The sequence below is a fragment of the Macaca fascicularis genome, chromosome 13 (genome assembly GCF_037993035.2).
Source record: "Macaca fascicularis isolate 582-1 chromosome 13, T2T-MFA8v1.1".
NCBI classification, from domain to species: Eukaryota; Metazoa; Chordata; class Mammalia; order Primates; family Cercopithecidae; genus Macaca; species Macaca fascicularis.
In genome coordinates, this window is record NC_088387.1 from 80,064,514 (window position 1) to 80,086,617 (window position 22,104).

At 46.3% G+C, this 22,104-nt stretch overlaps 1 non-coding gene across 3 annotated transcripts in view; it reads left to right on the top strand.

Annotated features, from left to right (window-relative positions):
- Positions 1-9,684: 9,684 nt before the first annotated feature.
- LOC123568394 (uncharacterized) overlaps positions 9,685-22,104 on the top strand; it is a 76,406-nt gene continuing 63,986 nt past the window's right edge. For all 3 annotated transcript variants that reach the window (XR_012422456.1, XR_012422455.1, XR_012422457.1), the window contains exon 1: positions 9,685-9,811. This is a non-coding gene — a transcript (uncharacterized protein). The remainder of the gene's footprint in view (positions 9,812-22,104) is intronic.

A 22,104-nucleotide genomic window follows, 5' to 3' on the forward strand; every position in this document is an offset into this window, starting at 1 on the left:
GTCTTGATGGGAAAGGTCGGTTTCTACTCTGGCTCCAGGAGCTGTTGGCAGGATTCCATTCCTCGCAGGCTGTTGGCTGGAGGTCTCCCTTGGTTCTTTGCCATGTGGTGCTCCCCTAGTTCAGCTCACAAAATGGCATCTGGCTTCCCCCAAAGCCAGAGACGCCCAAGAAGGAAGCCACAGTTCTTTGGTGACTTAATCTCGGAAGCGACATCTCATCACCTCTGCCAGTAAATCCAGTCTCACTGGGCGGAGGAGATTACGCAGGAATACCAGGGGAGGGGAACCAACCAGGTGATCATTTGATCAAATCAATCAATTTAGAGGCAAAGTTGCCTGCCACCAGGGAGCTGTAATTTTCAGGTGTGGTGAAGTTGCCGAAGACTACAGACAGGTGAGAGATTATTTGTCCAGATGCTGGAGGGATATTTGGGCCTTACTTTCCAAGTATAATCCAGTAGTACTTTCTACAAGTGTTAGGAGTAATTGAATTACTAGGAACATTTATTTACTTATCTTTGTGGTCCTAGCTAACCTGGCCCATTAGGCCTTCTGGTTGCTCGTTCTGGGCCGTTTCCACTTGCAGGGAAAGAACATTTATTTATGCGTGTGAGGGTGTATTATTTTAGTCCGTGTAAAGCAGCACGTGCGCATGCGCGTCTGTGCTTACTTGCTGCATCTGTGCTTACTTGTTATGTCTCTGCATTGTGGGTCCTACTCTTCCCTGGGCCTACAGACCCCTGGGTTCACCTTTCCTTGGCTCCCCGCTCTGCACTTTGTCGGGAGGTCACGTGTGAGGAAATAAGCCCCACGTGGTTTTAATCATTTTGCTATAAAAGCTGAGCTGCTCGCCGCTTTGATCCAGGCTGAGCTGCTGGAGGAAGGGCTGGGGCCGAGCTGGCCTGTCCGCGGAGTGCTCCGCACACAGCTCCCACATCAGACGGCAGCCGTAAAATGGAGCACAGCTCATTAATTCTGTCTCTTAACCAGGGCACCTGACAAGAAGTGACTTTGAAAATCCGGAGGACGGATGGGCGGGCCGGTGGGCGGCTCTTGGTCTAGGCAAGGAACATCTGTTTCCAGGTCCTTGGCTGTTAAATTGACATCTTTTTATTTGAAAAGTTTCTTTTATTTCCCAACTTCCTGCAATTGGCAAGGTCTCTGTGCCAGGGAACACAGAGTCATGGCTTTGCAGACAATACGAGCTGAGTGGCCTTACTGTCCTGCAGGACCGATGTACAAGTGCCAAGGTCGGCCGCCTGGTGCTTTGTCGATTGTTAAACCTATGTTTGTGCAGAGAACATCAAACCCCATTTTAAAAAAGCAAAAATGGCCTTGAAATTGAAAACCCTGTGAACGTCGTGAGCCTCCATCTGAGAAATATTAACGTTTCGGAGCTAGAAAATTCACGGGGAGCCTGATGTGTTCCATTGAGTCTTCTCTTCTTGGGCTCAGCAGTCAAGTTTCCTTATGAAGAGTGACTTACATGCCTGCTGTCTGCAGTCTTCATCCTGTTTGGTGACCAAAGACCCAACTTTGACCTTTAACCCCTAATGGCAAAAGCCACTAGCAAAGGCTGGGTGGCTCTTCTCAAGGTGAGAGCCCTCAGGATGGGAGACTGAAAGTGATGGGTGGAAGATTCTTTTATCTCCACTGTGTCTGGGAGCCTTTCGATCATCTTATGTTTCTGGCCATCTGATCCACATGCTTTATCCTGCATCCTTTAGGATCCGCCCTTGGCTAGGTGGATCATTGTCAGTAGGACAGACAACAGTCAGTCAGTATTTGAGAAACAAAGTCATGGTGGAATCCCAAGGGATCATCAAGAGATAACTGCATCTCGTATCCCCCTCGGCGTACACAAGTGTGTGTGTGCATGTGTGGTGCCAGATGTGAGTGTGAATGTTGGCGCATCTGTGTGAAAGTATTGGTGCCATAGTGTTTCTGAAGCATGTGTCTGTGAAGTGAGTAGATGAGTGCGTAAAATATCTTTTGTCAGAACATGTTTCTGTGTATTAAGGTACATGAGGAACCACTGGGATGAAGTGACGGTCTGCACTTGTGGGATGTGCATGAGAACTAGCATTTCCTCATAATCATGTTTCCTGAAAGTGATGGAACTATCCTTACTGGTTCTGCTTTAGCAGTGATTGAACACTCATGCCTCTCAATTTTCAAGGCCTCTGATATTCCCATCCCCATCTCTTTGAAGCCTGCATCAAAATTATAGTCTGTCCAGTCCGATTGCCTGGGTCTATCTCTTTCTAGTCTTGGTGAGTTGCTTAGTTCTCTACACCTTAGTTTCCTTATCTGTATAAGGTCAACATAGTACTAGATTGGAGAATCCGTGAAATAATTCATGTAAAGGAACTTGAAATGACCTGGCACAGAGTAAACATTTGGTTAGATGTCATCAGTACCACCCTTTGTCACTTCTTTGTCACTTCTGTCACTCCTACCTCTTATCTCAAATCATGTCCTTCCATTGTGCTTTGGTAGTCTTCCATTCTCTCCCATCTCCCTATCAACCCTCATCAACTCAGTGACCCTAGCACCTTCACCACTGCTGCTGCACACCACCTTTCTAACCCAGACGACCAAATTAGGGAGATCCCAGAAGGGTGAGACCAGCGGAGTGTGACCCTGCCAAGATGGGTCACTTGAGTGGCAGAATCAGAATGTAGAGACTCCTTGATTTCTCAGTGACTTGAGTGCAGATCAAGAACAGGAGAGTGAAAGTAGGAAGGGAGCCACCCAAATTGGCCCCTGTAGCGTGCTTGCTTTCCTCCTCTCCCCTTCCCTTTTTGGACTTGGCTCGGGGTGAGGAGGGAGGCCCTGGGGCAAGGCTATGCCTGTTGTCAGCTTGGGACATCCAAGAAAGAAAGTCAATGTCCTGGCCACTTTGGCTTTTCCATTCCAATTTGAATATATTGAAATGTAACATTCCAGCTGTGCAAATCCCCAAGCCCTTAAAATAAAAGGTTTTTAACTTTAACCATTAAAGATTTAACTAGCCAATAAATCTAAGTATGTGGGGGGTTGTTAGCAAACGTTTATTATATTGCTCTTGCTTTTAACTTAAGAGAAAATGCCAAGTACCATGAAAAAGACATTCCCTTATGCTCAAAACGGTTGTCAACCCCCAACCAAAAAAAGCAAGAGATGGCTGTCTCCGGAAGGATCCACTCTCCTCCAAATCTCTTTAGGAGTTAAAATGGCTATATCTGTTTTACAAACCAATTTGCTTGCCACAAAAAAATTAAATCAAATAATAATAATAAAAAAAGCCTGTAATAACCTCTTGTTGCCACAGTCAGAACACGACTGACTAAATTAATCCTAAAGTTTACTTGCAGTTTGAGCATCTTGGCGCCAACTTTTCCAGGACCAGATTTTATAAAGGCACAAAGGGGATATAGCTTTGGTGAAGAAAATCACAAGATCTTTCTCTTTTAGTATCTTCTGGGTGAGTTGGGTAATCCATGTCTTGGATTATAGTGCTTAGCTTTGCCATTTTTACATTTAAGGCAAGCAAGCCATCTGCCCAGTAGTGAAATATGGCTTTTAATTTACACAAATGTAAAAGTATAGAAGTTAACAATCATATTCACCCTGGACTTAAAAAATGAATAGAAGCCAGATAAATCTTGGCCATTAAAGAAAAAAAAATCTGACGTACATGTTGAGTTATACCAGCCAGCACGGGGACAGAGCCACATTCCAGATGTGCTATTTTCCTGCCCATTGACAGCTCTCCAGCCCACTCCAGCAGTAAAAAAGTCCTGAAGTGGATTTTGTAATCTGGCGTAGACTCCTTTTTGCCCGTGAGGCCTGCTGGGTGGGTCCGCTGGGTGTCATTTCTCACAGAAGGAACCAGTGAGCCCTGTTTGTGGGAAATACACAGTAAATCCTGGCCTTTGCTCAGGAAACCTCCCTCTGGAGCATTTTTCACATCTAAATAGGAGCTGAATAAAGTTGATAAGCAGTTGTATTTTTTTTTAAGTGATTTTACTTTTCACTCAAAGCCGTTTAGCTCAAAGATGTTGTGCTCTAAGAGGCCTTGCCCTCTGCTCCCTAAATTAGAAGCCAAAGTAGCATGACGATGGTAAAGCACATCCACAGCCTGTTCAAATTGCAGGGGACACCTCCATTTTCCTTTTGAGTAGCAACCCGTCCATGTCTTCCTGGCCTCAGTAGAGGAAGGGCTGGTTCCAGAGTTGCCTCTGTTCATATGATACATTTCCTCCATTCCCCTGCAGCTGCCTGGAAGGAAGTGTGAATCCCAGGGTCCTGGGGTGCACAAGTATTTCCCTTGGAGGTCCCTAGCATTGTCCTTTGATGTGAGTGTGACAGGGAAGGGGTAAGCTTGCTAAATTTTAAGTCTCCTCCATGGATCGGGAGGTGGAGGCACTGGAAGAGTTATTTTCAAACCAGCCTGGAATAGAAGGGAAGCTGTGGCTGATTTGCTGGAGGCAAAGCCAGAAACTTCAAAGACCTGTTTTCAGCCGCTAAACAGTGAGGATCATCAACATGAGGGGGAGGCACAGGGTGGTCCCTGCCAGCTTCTCCCCCAGGAAGTTTCCAAGTGGACTTTGCTGTCCCTTCTGCCTTCTCTCATTTTCAAATCCCAGCTGGTTGAACTCTGGAGAGAGACAAAGCAAGAGAGAGACTCCTCAATTGTTATTAGAATGCTTTGCTTCCTGAATGATAGGCTGCTTTGAAAGGAAAATATTTTATTTGGATCCCTAGTACCTGTGGAACTGTACATGGCAGCCCTGTTTTTTGGGGGGGAGTAATCTTGGTGTTCTTGGAGAAAAGGCACTCACACTTCCTGTCAGAAGGATTACAGTTGTTTAGATACTGCTCATTCCATTTGCTTATTCATCCATTCATGTATTAGCTCATTCATTCAGTAAATATTTCTGGATACTTCCTATGTGTCTTGCTCTCTGCTTGGTTCAGGACTGTAGACAGAACAGGACCCAATGCCTGGGTAGACAGCCAGAGCCCTCTGGAATGAGGAAAGTGACCCTTGACTCTATCCCTAGAGATTACTGAGTGGGCCTCTCCTCTCTGAGTGTTCAAAACAGAAGAGTCTTGCCCATTAGAGGTCGATTAGTCCTTTGGCTTTGATTGTCTCCTGGAGTTTTTCACTGCTCTATTTCAGATCTCCCCACCGTCCATAACCCCAACTCCATGGTCTCCTCCAAATTCAATTCCTGCTTTTAGAGAAGGCAGGCAATGTTGGCTCTGCCTCCCTGGTAGCTTCAACCCCCCTGCTTCCACCACCAATGCCCTCCCACCCACAATCCCAGCCACAGTGTCAAAGCGAATCCCTCCTATTTCCCACTTTGCTCTCACCTTCTCCAGAACCCCCCATACCACAGAATTCCTCTCTATCGCGTCTGCTCAGTCTCTCCTCTGACCAGGACTTCAGAGGCCTGTCCCCATGCTGTGGGCTTTCCCTTCCCAGGTTCAGCATGGCCAGTCTGTTGGTGGCTGCAACCTCCGACTGAGGGAAGGGACAGACTCCATCTGCACGAGCTGGGATCATTCCCTCTCCCGCCATGACACAGCCCCCAACACTTTCTCCTGCTGCTGCTTTTTCCCTTCCCCTTCTGAAAGTAGCCATTTAAAAAGGTCGAAATGGGCTTCATGAGGTTTAAGGGGTTTATTAGTTTGAAAAACCATGTTCCCTGTTTGGAGGAAGGGGAAACAGCCGCCTTCTTTTCACATTACGTCAATCTGCAGGCGTCTGTAATTTACATTTTTTTAACTCAAATGTTCAGAAATAATGGAAAGGCTGCTTGAAAAAAACAGATGAAATAAAAACTGGGGGAAATGTGTATTATACAAAAACCAGACCTGTGAGCCTGAGGCGAGACGCACGGATGACCTGGGGAGCTGATTAATGAGGCAAACCAAAGGAAGCCCAGGTGAGCGTGGATGCCACGCTTTCTTCACAGTTGCTGACGCCCACGGGCTGGCATTTCATTTCCCACGCACAACTTCACGGATGGTTTTCATTGGGAAATTTTAGAGTCATTCATATTTCTACCCTAGGAGAAAAGACCCCTGAGCTGTGGAAGTTGGGCAGATGGGGGAATGTGGGGAAAGGACTTGGAGGTAAATAGCACCCTGTTAGGTCCCAGCCTCAGTTTCTGTTAGTCCTCAAAGTCAGTCTTTTCTGGTACAGCCTTGCCTTTAGTTTCTCCTCTTTTCCTCTGCCTTATTCTCTGAGAAAAAAGGAGATGAGGGTCAAATAGTTAAGGCCATAGTAAGATGTATTAACAGTTTTATTTTCTGACAACCTTCTAAGATAATCAGTTAAAAGAAAGAACCCAATTTCTAATTACAAATCAAATAATTGCTTACAAAATAACTTATTCTAGTTCTGTATATAGTTTTCTTCCCATATAATATGTCTCTAAATGCTGCATCATTTAACATTGCGTTGGCAGATATTTTAAGCACATACCATATGCCAAGGACAGTATTGACTTAGGGGATCCAAGGAGACCAAAAGAGACACGGTCTATGCTGCCTACTTTGGTGGGGACAGCGGGTTAGACAATGTGGTCAGTGCAAAGTGATGAGGTCTCTGAGAGCAGGAGTAGCAGGTTTTAGAGCGGCACGTGTAGGAGTGGAGGGGTGGGGATGAGGGGCTAGGAAAGGTTCCTAGGAGAAGTGACTTTAGGTGCTGGCAGAAAGAGTAGGAATGAGCTAGGTGAAGAGGCTCTGGAAGGATTGATTCCAGCCAGTGGGGAGACTGTGCTTGGGCCCAGAGGTAGAGTCAACACACGTTCTGTTGATTGCAACTGGCAGGAGATGGACCTGGAGGGGCAGTCAGGGACCCAACCAGGCAGGCTGTTTCCAAGGAGCTTCGACTGAATCCTGTGGGCAATGCGAGGCCTCTGGCAGGTTTAAGCAGCGGAGTTTACAACTCTCAGAATCACTTCTGTACGGTGATGCAAGTGGCTTGAGAAGTCATTTGATAAAGTTGAGGCCCAGAGAGGTTAAGTACAATCACGCCTCTTACGACAATTGTTACCAGCTGATGTTAATTGAGAGCTTACGGACACCAGCACTGTGCCCGGTGATTCATATGCCTCAGTTCGCTCACCCTCACCACAACCCTCTGGGGGAAGTACTAATATCTCCATTTTTCAGATGAGGAAACTGAGGTCCAGAAAGATGAAGTAACTTGCCTTAGGCCGCTCAGCTAGCAAGGGTTGAAGCCAGTATTTGAACTAGGTCTGTCTGGCTTCATAATCTAACTGTGCTTTCCCAAGTTTCCAGAATTCATAGTAGGACTGGAATTTAAATCCAGGCCTCCTGATATTGGCCTGCACCAGCACATTAGCTGCTGCATCACATGTACCAGGCCCGCTTGCTCTCTTAGGAGGTGGGCGACCACCCTCACATCATCATCTCTGCTTCTATTGACCATGTCTGCATGGACTCCATGGACTTTATCGTCATAGCCAACACCTCTGAATATACCATTTCTGCATGTATTCTTCATTTATCACTGGTTATGTATTTCAGAAAGGCAGTCACATACATGGAGTGTCACTGTTCTGAGGACAATAAATGGACTCTAAGAAAGCTGGAGGCAGGACGTTCCGAGGAATAGGTTAAACAGTTTTGCGGGATTCCTGAATCAGTTGGCCAAGGACTAGCCCCTTTGAGCCCGAGCTTGTGAGCTGGCCTGTCTCTCCTGATTCAGCAGTCTTCAGGGCTGTGACCTCCCAGGGCCTGGCCATGGTAGGGCCAGCTGTCCACCCTGGGACTGTCACCTTCAGGTTCTGTGGGGGTCCATGGCTGCCAAGCCTGGGGAAGCCTCAGGCACTTGTCATTGCTTCCCAAGTAATGACCTCCTGGCCTGGCCACATCTCAGCTAGTTTCTGCAATTAGGGGGGCTTGTTTTCAGAGGCTGAAACAGGAACTTTTCTGAATTAGCTTTTATGGTTCAGAGCCTTTAATTTGAGATTTAAAAAACATCATAGCTCACCAAAACCAAATAAACTGCAGCTAATGAAATTCGCAGAAGTTCTCAGAGAATGCTTCTCACTGGTGCTCCTGGATGATTTATTGACAGCTGGTTGTAAAAACAATCTTATTAAAGGTCATAATGTTGGGTAAAAAAAAAGCCCTTTAATTTATAGCATAATTAGGCTTCCCCCAATAGCTCTCCTGCCAGGGCTGTCACTTAGGGCTCCGAGGAAGCACTTGGTGTTTTTCATTATATCACAGTGAAGGAGCGCCATGCTCCTAGAGGGCCCACTGACTTGCTCTTTATGGCCCTTTTATTGCTGCTAAAATAGTCAAAATAGGGGGTTGATTAGAGCCGACTGATGCCTACTGATTATGGGAACACCTCTTGTGCGGGGAGGGAGAAAAGATGGGAGGGGGCTCAGGACTTCAGGACGGTGCCTCCGACAGGAAGAGATGGGCTGTGAAACATGGGGCGGGGGGCGGGGGAAGTGTGACCAGGCCTCTAGGCTCTTCCCCAGACACTGTGTGGATTGAAGGCTGACCCCAGGCAGGCGGGGCTGGGGTGAGAAAGGGGAAGGGAAGGTGCTAATGCCTCAAGGAAGAGGACAATCCCAGGGCAGGATGTGTATGGGAATAAGAACCTTAAAAATGCTAATGAGTCCCAAGGTGGAGCACAGCTCTCAGGCTGGTGGTGGGGAAACAGCCCCAAAGAGTAGAAGGTCTTGCAGGAAAAGAAGAGAGGACTCAGTATTGGTGTATTATGGTGGGGGAGGAGGACGTGGGCAAGTCCTGGTCTCTGCAAGCTGAGCCTGAGTCAAGTTCCTAAGCATGATATTGGAAAGGGAGCTGCCCCCCCAGGGCTGTGCTTGTGTGTGAAGGTGCCTGGGAGGGGTGGGAGTTTGTGGGTGGAGGTGTCACACAACCTCAGCAGAGCATCAGGGATGGCTAACGATGGCCAAACCCAACAGATATTGTGACAGGGAAGGGGTGGGTAGCTCTGAAGTTATGCTGGTATTCCATTTGGCCTGGGCATGCCCTGGAGCTGACCTGACACTAGAAGGTTGTAGGAATAGCGGGGCTTCAGCAGCCCCTCCCCTCCCCTCCTTTTTCCTCCCCTCCCCTCTCCTCCCCTGCCCTTCCCTACTCCTCTCTTCTGCCCTCCCCTCCCCTTCTTGCCCCCTCCTCTTTCCTCTCCTCCACTCCCCTTCTCCCTCCCCTCCCCGTCTACCTCCTCCCCTCCCCTCCCCTGCCCACCTCCTCCACTCCCCTCCCCTTCTCCCCCTCTTCTCTCCTCCCCTCCCCTTCTCCCTCCCCTTTCTTTTCCTTCTCCCTCCCTTCCCCTCCTCTGCCCATCTCCTCCCCTCCCCTCCCCTTCTCCCTCCCTTTCCCTCCCCTGCCCACCTCCTCCCCTTCCCTCCCCTCCCCTGCTGGTCTCCTCCCTTCCCCTGCCTTCCTCTTCCCCCACTCCCCTGCCCTCCCCCTCCTCTTCTCCCTCCTCTCCCTCCCATCCCTCCCTTCCCCCTCTCCTCTCCCCTCCCCTTCCCCTTCTCCCTCCCTTCCCCCTTGCTCCTCCCCTCTGCTCATCTGCCCTCCTCCTCCCTACTTCCCCTCCTCACCCCCTTCCCCTACTCGCCCCTCCCCTCCCCTTTCCTCACTTCCTCTCCCCTCCCCTCCCCTCCCTCTCCTGAGATTTATGAACGGCTCCGTCTACCTACCATCCTACATGGAACTGGTGAGCACATCTCAGTCTCCTGACACCTGCTCAACCTTCAGAGGGCTGAGAAATCAGATTTCTGGCTCCTTGAAGCTGAAGGTAAGACCTAGGCTTGTGACTGTCACTAATGGGTGTGTGCTGTGGAGATGCAGCTATTCTTTCAGGCTCCTCTTCCTCCTTTCCCTCCCACTCCTGCTTTTGGAGTTGTGTGCAAAAGGTTTACTGGGGAGTAATACTGTGAAAAGAAAAAGGGAGAAATGGGAGAATTGGGCAGGGACCTTGAGACCACCATGCCGATCTGACAAAGTCTCTCTGCCTCTTCTCACAAGGTCACTGGCTTCCCTCCAACAAGTGGGACAAGCAGGAAGGATCGCTGGGCGCTGTAGAGCTGAGCTGGGAGAGCCTTGTATTAGAACATTTGCTGAGGGGCTCCCTTAGGTGTTTCTCCCCCTTAACTCCAACTCCAGCCAGTGGGGGAGAGGGTGAGACTTGCTCCTTGGACCAAAGTCCATAGTTGTGGCCTTCAAAGTTCACACAGTGAACATTACTGAGCACCTGCCATGTGCCAGGCACTGAGCGGGAAGATGGGCTTACAGAAATGAACTTAGGAAGTTTCCGGGTTGAGGTGGAGGTGGAGGAGAGGCAGGATGTAATTAATCACATTACAGTATGGGAAATGCCACAGCTCACTTTACACAGGAGCTAAGGGAGTGCAAAGGAAGGAGGAGATAACTGCTTCATGTGTGTTTAGCAGTTACTGCATGTGTGAGAGCATGTCGTAGGAGGTGTGTGTGTGGTGAGTGCCTGCATGTGAGTGTAGTCTGTGTAAGTATATGTCAGTGTGATGCGATGTGGATATACAGGTGTGTGAGTGGGAGTATATGTGGATGATTGTGTATTCGGGTGTGCAAGTTGTGTGTGATGCTGTCGTGTGTGGGGGTGTGTGACAGCGTATGTGGGTATGTGTCAGGGATGTGCTGTAGGACTGACCTCAGGGACCACAGCAGCCTTTGCAGAAGGTGTAAGTGCCCCAAGGGAAGGGATGGCATCTGCTGTGCTGGAAGCCAGGGCCGAACATAGTGCCAGACAGGAGATGATCAATAACCCTTTTCTGAATGAACAGCTGCCTCCCCTTTTCTGGAGTGCAGGAAACAGAATCTGGTCTGTTAGCATCAGCTGTGGCCTTGATTTCCTTTCAGGAGGCTTTGTCCTCTTGGACAAAGAAAGGGAACAGTATTTTTTTTTTCCTTTCAGATGTCAGTAGCTGAAACTTGAGGGTGAAGGGATAAATTCTTGAAACAATTTAAGTCCTAGTAATGTCCTGCCTCTTGAAATGACCATCACTCAAGTCAAGGATTGTAGTTCAATTTACTTGGCTTCTATACACTTTTTGTACTTTCTAAATCTTCTAAATTTTTTGAGTCTGAGAAAGGGGTTATTATAAAAGGAATCTGACTTTTCCATGTGCACTTGTGCTGTAATTGTGTAAAAGCTCTTGGGGTGCTGCCGTGGACCCTTGGGTTGAATTCAGACTGCTTGCCTTCCCCCACCCCCATCCCATTTTCCTGTCCCAACCCGCTGTTTCTCCTTCTGGCCCTTATGGCTCCGGCCATTCTGCCTTTGGGCTTTGTGTCTCAGCCTCTGTTATTTGTCTTCTCTTTGACTGACAGCCCATTTTGGTGTCGCATTTCCAGGCTGACCTCTGCCTTCTCCAGCAGAGTGCAACTCTGGGACTTACCCTGGGGCCTCACACTCTGAGCCAGGGTTAGGAGCCCTCACTCACCCTACGGGCCACAGGTTGGGCACCCAGTACCAGCCTTCCAGGCTCAGGAGGAGGCTGAACAGTAAGAATTAAACATACTGGTGTCTCTTTTAAAAATCTAGCTTCTCCCTTTGGATTCTCCTGTCTGTGACACAGTGCCCCCTTCCTCTCTCTGCTTAGAAGCTGGCAATTCTTCATCATTTATAAATTGAAGATAATCCCATTTCCTGATGACTCCTGCAGATCAGGGGTTGGAGGAGAAGAGTTTCTTAAGAACTTCCATCCCCGTCTGTTATTCACAGAGGAAATAACTCAAATGCCTCTATTTCTCAGCTGTGAACTTCTGAGGTCTGGTTCTTTCCAAACAGATTTCTGTGTATTAAATCCTTTAATAATGGCAGTAGTCTTCTATCAGATTTTAAACCCAAAGGACAGTTGTTCCAGGTACATTTCAAGCTACATATGGCAGACAGCTGTCAGTCAAGACCACCAGACTGTGGGGCAGCAGCGCTTCTCTCCTCAGAGACCATTCCTTTCTGTATTTCCTTTGACCTAGGGTGAAGTTGGAATCGGAGTTAAAATTAGGGCTGAGGGCAATCTAGGATTCATTGGAATGGATGTTGGTGTTAGAGTTTATTTTAGTTATTTTATTCAGGGTGAGCATCGGGTTAGTGAGGCTGGGACTTGGATTCAGATTGCTATGGTATTAAAGCACGGTGGGTGAGGGTCTGGTAGGGTTAGGGTTAGGGTTCGGTTGGATTAGGGTTCCCATGCGGGGCTGGGGTCAGTGTGTGCTTGCTGTTGGGGTCAGTATTAGGGCTGGATCAGGTGCTTTGCTGGACTCCTGGATGCTCATTGGTGGGGAAACTCTATCTGGGGGTTTTGCCACCTGATATGGTTTGGCTGTGTCCCCACCCAAATCTCACCTTGAATTGTAGTTCCCATAATCCCCAAGTCTTGTGGGAGGGACCTGGTGGGGGTAATTTAATCATGGAAGCCATTACCCTCACGCTGTTCTCAGGATAGTGAGTTCTCACAAGATCCGATGGTTTTATACGGGGCTTTTCCCCCTTTTGCTTGGCATTCTCCTTCCTGCCACCATGTGAACAAGGAGGTGTTTGCTTCTCCTTCCACCGTGACTGTAAGCTTCCTGAGGCCTCCCTAGCCCTGTGGAACTGTGAGTCAATTAAGCCTCTTTCCTTTATAAATTACCCAGTCTCGGGCAGTTCTTTATAGCAGCATGAGAACGGACTAACACACCACCCCTCAATGTTCGTTCTCATGGGGCCAAACCCTTGGTCCTGCCATGCAGTTTTAGGCTGAATGAGGCAAGGTCATGCTGTTTTCCCTCTGGGGTTGTTTGGGGTTTAGGTGCCACATATTAACTCGTGGGAAGCTTGGCAAGACCCAACCTTGGGGTTTATCTCTTCTGGCTCCCATGGAGGCAGGAAGGCGGGTGAAGGCAGCAGAGGGTTCAGATGTTTGTCTGTCCTCCTCCACTGCCAGGAAGCTGGGGTAGGACTGAAGGACTCAATCTCAGGATCTGAGGCACAGAGTGGGCCTGCTGGGTCCCCGGGAGCATTAATGGCCAGACACAAACTCCTCCTGTCCTTGTACCTGGTGCCCGGATGACCAGTTTGCTCTCTTTAAGCACTTTGAAGAAGTATCTGAGAATGGCAATAAACTGATTTTGGTCCTCTGTCTCTGTGAAGGGTCAGACAGGCAGCATCTCAGTGCCTTTCTGGGCGATTTCTGCAAAAAGACGCCAGGCAGACTCAGATAAAGAGCCCACATGCTCCCAGCCCATTGCCTACCACTGCAGACATCACTGTGGTCTGAATGATGCCCCCTGGGCTTTTGCTCTTGCCAAGCCCACTGTTCCCCACACTGTAGTCACAGCAATGCTACCCTAGGCACCAACCCGACATGCCTCCATAGCTTTGTGAAAGCCACTCATCAGCCTGGAATGTCCCCTCACATGCGCCTACAGGGTCCCCTCATCTCCCAGATCCAGCCCTTGTGACATTGTATTGCATGTCTCTGTTTATGGATTAAATGTAGGGACAGTGTCTTGTTCATACCATATCCCCAGAACCTGGCACAGGGACTGGAAGAGAGTGGATGCAAGGTCAATGTCAGATGAAAGATGGAAGAGCAGGAAAGACCAGGACCTCAGGCTAATGCAGTTATACCTATTTTATTAGGACTTAGGTCCTTTTATGGAGCATCTTCAGCTCCTCCATACTTCAAACATCTCTGTGCATTTTTATTTGCTCCCTTTTTTTCACTAGTATTGAATTCAGTAAACCTAACAAGTAACCATATCTAGGTGGTGTGGGAGTATGCAACACTCCAAAGTACATTACAGCTGCAGAGTTGGAAGCTGAAAATGCCTCCTCAACATCACTGACAAAACAGAACACATAGGTAGAGGGAACCTTTCCTGTTTCCCCTAGCAATGCTTTGGCTTTCTGACAAAACTTGACTCCTAGTAAGTTTTATTTATTTTTTGGCTTTAAGAGCTAATATTTATTGTACCCTTAGTATACCCAGAAACTGTTTTAGGCTTTTTCCTCCATGTATTAAGTCATGTAATCTGCTCAACAACTCTGTGAAATAAGTACAGTTAATATACCCATTTTACAGATGAGGAAACTGAGGACCAGAGAAAACGACTAGTTTTCCAGAGTTCTCACCATTGGTGTGTGGCAGAACAAGGATTCAAAGCTAGATGATGTGGCTCCAGTCCACGCTCTTACTGTTCCTTTCTACTGCTCCTAAAATCTCTCTCAAATTCATGCCTCCTTTTCTCTTCCAGTAGATATCATTTAAGCCCTCATTTTTTTTTTTTGTATTTTTATTTCTAGTATGTTCTGAATTGATCTCCCTAAGCATATCCCATCCTTTTTTCATCCTTTCTGGACACTATAGTCAGGATGACCATTGTGAAAGGATAAATGTCATTCCCCTGTCCCCCTCCGCATTGTGGTGACTTAGAGATACCTGCAACATCTTCGACATTCTACACATCGGAGGTGGGTTCTGATTCTCTCTCTTGATCTGGGATCGCCTTAGTGACTCGCTTGGCCAGTAGCATGCATTGGAAGTCAATGTCTGGAACTAGGTCATACATGATTTTGAAGCTTCCACCCAGGTCTCTTAGGATCCTCCCCCCTGAGCCACCTCCTAGAAAGTTTGACTAACCTATTTATAGCAACATAATGGAGGAGCCACTGACATCAGTAGTTCTAAATGAGTCCGGCAACCCAGCCATCAAGGCACCAGAAATGTAAGCAAAGCTGGCTTGGACCCTCCAAACCAGACCATTTGCCATCTGATGCCATCAAATGATCTTCATGGAGACCATAGAAGACATGAATTGCCTAGCTGATCCCTTCACAAATTACTAGCCCACAAAGTTGGGGGGTAAAATACAATGGTTGTTGTTTTAAGTTGTTAAATGTTGGGATGGTTTGTTGTGCAGTGGTAGACAATTGGAACTTCATTCTTTTTTCTTTCTTTCTTCTTTCTTTCAAACTGATACAAGTTTTTGATATCATCACAAGGGATACAGTCGTGAACAAAACATATTCAACCTTGCCCTCAGGAGCTCTGGCATTAAACAATAATACAAATACGTATATTCTTTAAAAGGTATAAGTCATCAGTGCTGCCAAAGTAAAAAGTGCCAAGAGAAACATTAATGGGGAGTCAAATTAGGTTTCTGTAAGGCAGTAATAGTTGAGCTGAGACTTGAAGGATTTAGTTGGGTACAGGACTCTGGGAACAGGGGTAGGAGAGCATTCTGGGCTAAGGGAAGAGCTGGTATGATGGTCCAAAAGGCTGGAAGTTGCTCGATGCTTTGGGGCCCATGTGGCTGGAGTAGAGTGAGGAGCCAGCAATGAGCCTGGAAGTGTGGGGCTTGTGGCTGACTCTGGTGAACAACTCTCCCCGCTGCATTGAAAGAGCTCCACATCTGTGTTCCCTGCCACATGGGAGCTCCTTGGGGCCCCGTTCCAAAGTTTTAAGTGTACGTCATTCTAGAACAACAACCAAAAATACACAATTTAAAGTTACCTTAACCAGTTCCTGCAGGATCTGCCCGGTGTCTAACTCTGTGACTTTGTTCCCAGACATCTCCCTTCCAACTCTTGGTGCTTCTGCTATCTAGAACCACATCAGCTTCCTGAACAGACCAGTGTCCACCTACACCTGGGCCTCTGCATGTCTCTCCTCTGGTGGGTTGCCCTTCTTCCAGTGTTGCTTGGCTAACCTCTACATTTTCTCAGACTTCTCAGCTGTCACCTCCTACGTGGCAAGTCCGGTGGGGCTGGGGGCCTATTATCTGGGCTCCCACAGCCCCCCTGCATCCCTCTGTGGTAGCGTAAAACACAGGTGCATCACAATTGTGTCCTTATTGATTGTCTTTGGACTCTGAGCTCTTGTAGGAAGAAGTGCCTTTTATCCCCTTGGCTTCTTCCTTTAGAAGCTTTTGATAAAAGTTTGTTAATGGAAAGGCCGATAATTCCAGCTTGATATTGTATACAAATTTAGTAAACATGCCATCATCGGTTTCATCCTCATCACTGATAAAAAATTTGAACAGATTAGGACAAATGTGGACACGGAAGCATCTTTGAATCTTCAAATAATCCCTGTCATTTCTTCTTTCCTATCCTAAGAAATTTTATCAAGAGCATGCAGAAATTCAGATGAACCATGTCCACTCTCTTCTACTAATCCAGCGGTATAAGGAGTCTGAAAAAAAGTGAAGTGAACTTGGCAGGACAGAGGAGCCTTTAAAGAACCCACTCTGTGTTCAAAGACCCTGTTGTTCTTTAATAGAACCCCAAACGATTTTTAAATCTGTTTTAAAAAATTTTTAAACTGTTTAAAAAATTTGAAATCTGTTGAGGCTCAGGTGCCTGTCATGGTTTTCCCACATACCTAGGCTCTATTCCTCATTTTTCAGGGAGTGGCTGAAGATTTCTAAATTGAGAGGGATTCCTTTTGGCTTGAGTGCTGTGCTCAGGATCTGTGAGACCTTCCTTAGGAGTGAGACAGCTGTGCACAAAGAGCTCATGAATCACACCCTGCTCATATATATACATATATATATATATATGTATTTTTGGAGACAGTCTCTCTGTTGCCCAGGCTGGAGTACAGTGGCATGATCTCAGCTCACTGCAACCTCCGTCTCCTGGGTTCAAGCGATCGTTGTGCTTCAGCCTCCCAAGTAGCTGAGATTACAGATGTACACCACCACGCCCAGCTAATTTTTGTATTTTTAGTAGAGACAGGCTTTTGCCACGTTGGCCTGGCTAGTCTCAAACTCCTGACCTCAAGTGATCCACCAGCCTTGGTCTTCCAAAGGGCGTAGGCATGAGCCACCACGTCTGGACCAGAAGTCAGATATTTTAACCATGACCGCTAAGATGTCTGTCTCTTTCCACTCTGATTTCCTTGCCTTCACATTTCTGTTTGTGCTGAGTGGCCTTGATGGGAGTAAGAGGATTTGTTGGGATTCAGCTAAGGGGAAGCTGAGTGTGGGATGCTTTTAGTCTGGGTTTAGTGAGACGTATTTATGTGGCCTGCAGTCACTTTCACGGGTATTTAAGTTGTTGCTGGCCATCCACAATGGGAGGGGCTCATGGGGCCTTCTCTGTACTACCTGGCCATGGAGAGGTGCATGGCTGGAGGACATTTCACAAAAGAGTGTGTCTTTTTGTAACCCCATTTACCCAATATTTGGGTAGTAGAAGGGAGACCAGGTTTGGAATGTATAGAACTGGTATGAGTTTCTTTCCTAGGGCCACTATAACAAATTACCATAAACTGAGTGACTTAAAACAACAGAAACACAATCTCTCATGGTTCTGGAGTCCAAGAGTGTGAAATCAATGTGTCGACAGGGCTGCACTCCTCTCAAAGGCTCTGGGGAAGGATGCTTCCTCTTCTTGTTCAGCATTTGGTGGCTCTGGGAGTTCATTGGTTAGTGGCTGTGTAGCCCCAATCTCTGCCTCCGTCTTCACACAGCTGTCTCCTCCATGTTCATGTCTTCTCTTCTGTTTCTTCTAAAGATGCTGGTCATTAGATTTGGGGCTCACTTGGTAATCCAGGATGATCCCCAAGATCCTTAACTACATCTGCAGAGACTCCTTTTCCAAATGAGATCAAATTCACATGTTGATGGAGTTAAAATGTAGACATATCATTTTGGGGGCTATCAGTCAACCCACTTCAGAACCATAAGCTAGTCCAGGAATATTTTTTTTCATCAGAAATATAAAACTGTAAGTTATTGGTTCTTATCAATGCCAAGCCAAAATAAAAATTCTTTCCTTCCAGGAATATACTCAAGCATAAATGCATCAAACATTTTTTTTTTCTTGATGTGAAATAAGATTTCTTCAGAATTCATATGTTTGCGGGGTACAAATTTACAACAGTCCTGCACACAGCTAGAATGCTTACCTATAAAGTCACATGTTTATGATTTTCAAGTTATCACTGAATCATGTGAACAATATTAAATTTTTTGCTTGTTTGAGATGAAATACTGACAGTGAGATAATATAAAACTCATAATAAACTACAATGGGGATATCAACAAACTAATGACTATTGCCAATTAAATAATTTTTAAGATGAGTCACTGTGCAAGAAAACTTGACATCCTCTGAAATATTATAGCTCATACATGAAAGGACCTCAATAGTGGTTTTCCCAAATATGACAATCCTAAAAACTTATGTATTACCAATATCAAGTTATGAAGCTGAAAGAAATTTTTCTGAACCATCAATAATAGAAAACAAATTTTGATCAAGCAATTTAGAGGAAAGTTATTTTTCTTTCTTTTCCTTTCTTTTTTTTTTTTTTTTTTGAGACAGAGTTTCACCCTTATTGCTCAGGCTAGAGTGCAATGGTGCAATCTCAGCTCACTGTAACCTCCGCCTCCTGGGTTCAAGCAATTCTTCTGCCTCAGCCTCCAGAGTAGCTGGGACAACAGGCAAGCACCACCATGCCCAGCTAATTTTTGTATTTTTAGTAGAGACCAGGTTTCACCACGTTGGCCAGACTGGTCTTGAACTCCTGACTTCAGGTGATCCACCCACCTTGGCCTCCCAAAGTGCTGGGATTACAGGCATAAACCACTGTGCCTGGCCTGAGTTATTTTTCTATACCCGCTATAAAAAATGATACCACAAAACCTTTGATGTAAGAGGAGTCCATAAAAGAGTACACAGCAAAACAAATACATTTTTCTCTGAAAGTATTATAGAGGTATGTCAGGAAGTTAATTACTAAACATGCCATTTTTCTGGGTTTTGTGATGTTTGTGGTATTTATCAGCTTAAACATTTAGTTTAAAAATGTTGTGAATGATTTCCTTATTCTAAAAAAATACACTGTCATATCTGATTTTGTATTTGTAAACTTGCCTGCGTTTTCTTAAAGACCACCCCTCAGGTTATACCAGCAACAGGCCCTAGTCATGAAACCTAGAGCAGCCTTGGGTTTGAGTGCTCCCTTGATTTTCTTGATTTTATTTCATTGCCTCTGTGGGTGACTTGCCCCTCACCAACTAGCCCTTCTCTCCCTCGCATCCTCCATCTTTCCTTCCTTCCTGGTTCCTTTGCACACATACACATTCAGCTTGCTCCCCACCCACGCACATTTCTGTCTTTGCAGTTACTTCTTCAGTGACTATTTCTCTTGCTGCCCAAGAAAGACAGTTGCTGCCTCTGCTCTCTCATCCCACCCTGTCCACATCCTGTTAAAACCGCTCTTTGCAGGGTCACTCACATCTTCTTACTAATTGAAGGACCTGGGACAGCTTTATCAGGTTGGGTTGACCAGCATGCAATGGTTTGCTCAGTCCTTGTGTGTGGTCCATGCATACTCTTAGGTCTCCTCCCCTTCATTGCATTTCAAGTGTTACTTGTTCGGCATCATTTTCCACAAACACCAGATCCTAGCACAGTAGGGAAGGAAAGAGGAATCAGTAAGAACCAAGTGCCCACTATGCTCCAATCCCTGTGCTGGGCACTTTCATATATTTTGTTGATTTTCATATACCTTCACTTAATCCTTTCAGCAACCTGGATATAGATCGTATTAACTCTCACTTTTAACCAGCTGGAAAACGGAAGACCCAACCAATTGGGAAATAGAACTTTAAGTAACTTGCTAAGATTTCACTATTAAATGACATAGGGCTGTGTTTGGATCCAAGGCCTGTCTATTTCTCTTTCAAGTCCATACTTTGTCTACTAAGTTTTCTGTCTCTGGATTGCATGGAGAGCAGGGACACAACTGTCATTCTTCAAATAGAATTAACTGAGAGGACCTTCCTCTTAAAGCTCTTCCATTGACTTTGCTGATGCTACACTTTCCTGATTCTTCTGTCTTCTCATTTCTTGCTGCCTTCTGTAGTTTCTCACCCTCAGATTCAGCTCTCTTCTGTAAATTCTCTCCCTTGCCTCTGCCATCTACTCAGATAGCTTCAGTTGTCATTTCTTGGAGGATGACTTCAACTGTAGAATTGCTAGTAGGGGCCAGGCACAGAGGCTCACGCCTGTAATCCCAGCACTTTGGGAGGCTGAGGCAGGCAGATCGTGAGGTCAAGAGATCGAGACCATCCTGGCCAACATGGTGAAACCCTGTCTCTACTAAAAATACAAAAATTATCTGGGCCTGGTGGCATGCATCTGTAGTCCCAGCTACTCAGGAGGCTGAGGCAGGAGAATCGCTTGAACCCGGGTGGTAAAAGTTGCAGAGAGCTGAGATCATGCCACTGTATTCCAACCTGATGACAAAGAGTTCATCCAAAAAAAAAAAAAAAAAAAAGAGGCCGGGTGCAGTGGCTTATGCCTGTAATCCCAGCACTTTGGGAGGCCGAGGTGGGTGGATCACCTGAGGTCAGGAGTTCGAGACCAGCCTGACCAACATGGAGAAACCCCGTCTCTACTAAAAATACAAAATTAGCTGGACATGGTGGCACATGCCTATAATCCCAGCTACTAGGGAGGCTCAGGCAGAAGAATTGCTTGAACCTGGGAGGCGGAGGTTGCAGTGAGCCGAGATCGTGCCATTGCACTTCAGCCTGGGTAACAAGAGTGAAACTCTGTCTCAAAAAAAAAAAAAAAAAAAAGAATTGCTAGTAGAATTTCTGGTCTAAGCTCCAGTCTTGCTTCTGTAACTGTCCACCCATAATCTTCTCTCCTCTCCAAACCATCTGCTCCTCAGTTCCCATTTTCCCAGTCACACATATTTTAAACCTGGGGAACGGGTGTCACCTTTGTTTGTTCCTCACCTATTTAGTTCATTCAGCAAACATTATTGTGTAGGTATTCTGTGCCCTGCACTATGCTAGGCCCTAGAAATTCACTGATGAAAAAGACAGAGTCTTAACCCTCAGGGAGCAACATTCTAGTCATAGTCTATTGATACCAACTCTATTGTGTCCCATCCTTTGCCTTGTCACTGCTGTTTTCCTTGTTCATATTCTGGTTGGCCTGATCTTATTGCCTATAGTCTCCATGCAGTTTCCTCCTTATTCTTTAAGGATAACAACAAATGATTATATTTTACCCTCTGTGCTGAGGTCATTGTCTTTTATGGTTCTTTGGGAAACCTCTTGTCCCTTGGTAGGATTTGGAATTCATTCTGCATCTGCTAGCCACTTCTAGGGTGGATTATTCATCCATCTTATGGTGAGTCTGGTGAGTTTTGATTTTAAAGAGTTACACTGGACCTAGGCATTGGCCAGTCTAAATTGCATTTATAAAGAATCCTCAGTGTTGATATGGTCTGGCTGTGTCCCCACCCAAATCTCATCTTGAATTATAATCCCCATAATCCCCACGTGTTGAGGGAGGGAACTGGTGGGAGGTGAATGGATCATGGAGGCGGTTTCCTCCATGATATTCTTGTGGTAATGAGTGAGTTCTCACGAGGTCTGATGGTTTTAAAAGGGACTCTTTCCCCTTTGCTCTCTCTTCTCTCTCCTGCCACCATGTGAAGGAAGACCTTGCTTCCCCTTTGCCTTCCTCCATGATAGTAAGTTTCCTGAGACCTCCCCAGCGAGGTGGAAGTGTGAGTCAATTAAACCTCTTTCCTTTATAAATTACCTAGTCTCACGTATTTCTTTATGACAGTGTGAGAGGGAATTAACACATGTCTACCTCCAGCTGTCTCTCTCCAGCAGAATTCTATCTATCCTTCAAGGCTCTGTTCAAGTACCTGCTCTACTGTGGATTCTTTCCAGATCATCCCCCTGCCCAACTGAATGCCACTGTCCACTTGTGGAGCTTTCTCTTGGTGCCTCTGGTTTTCAGTGATTACTATACTGTACTTTGTAATGTAGAATCATGTCCCCTACAAGAAGGCAGGCTCCTTGCAGGCAGGGGCTTCTCTTTGCTCATTTTTAACCTTCTGGCTATTGAGCATTGTGTCTTGCCCATAGCAGATGCTAAACAAATGTTGGTTTTCCTGCTTAGCCCTGTGTCTACTCTCTGGTTCTTCTTCTTGCCTTTGCTCTGGCACCATTATGTCTGTTTCATCTCATATTCACAGAATGTTAGCTTTAAGAGAATTTACAGATTGCCAAGTCCAATGTTTC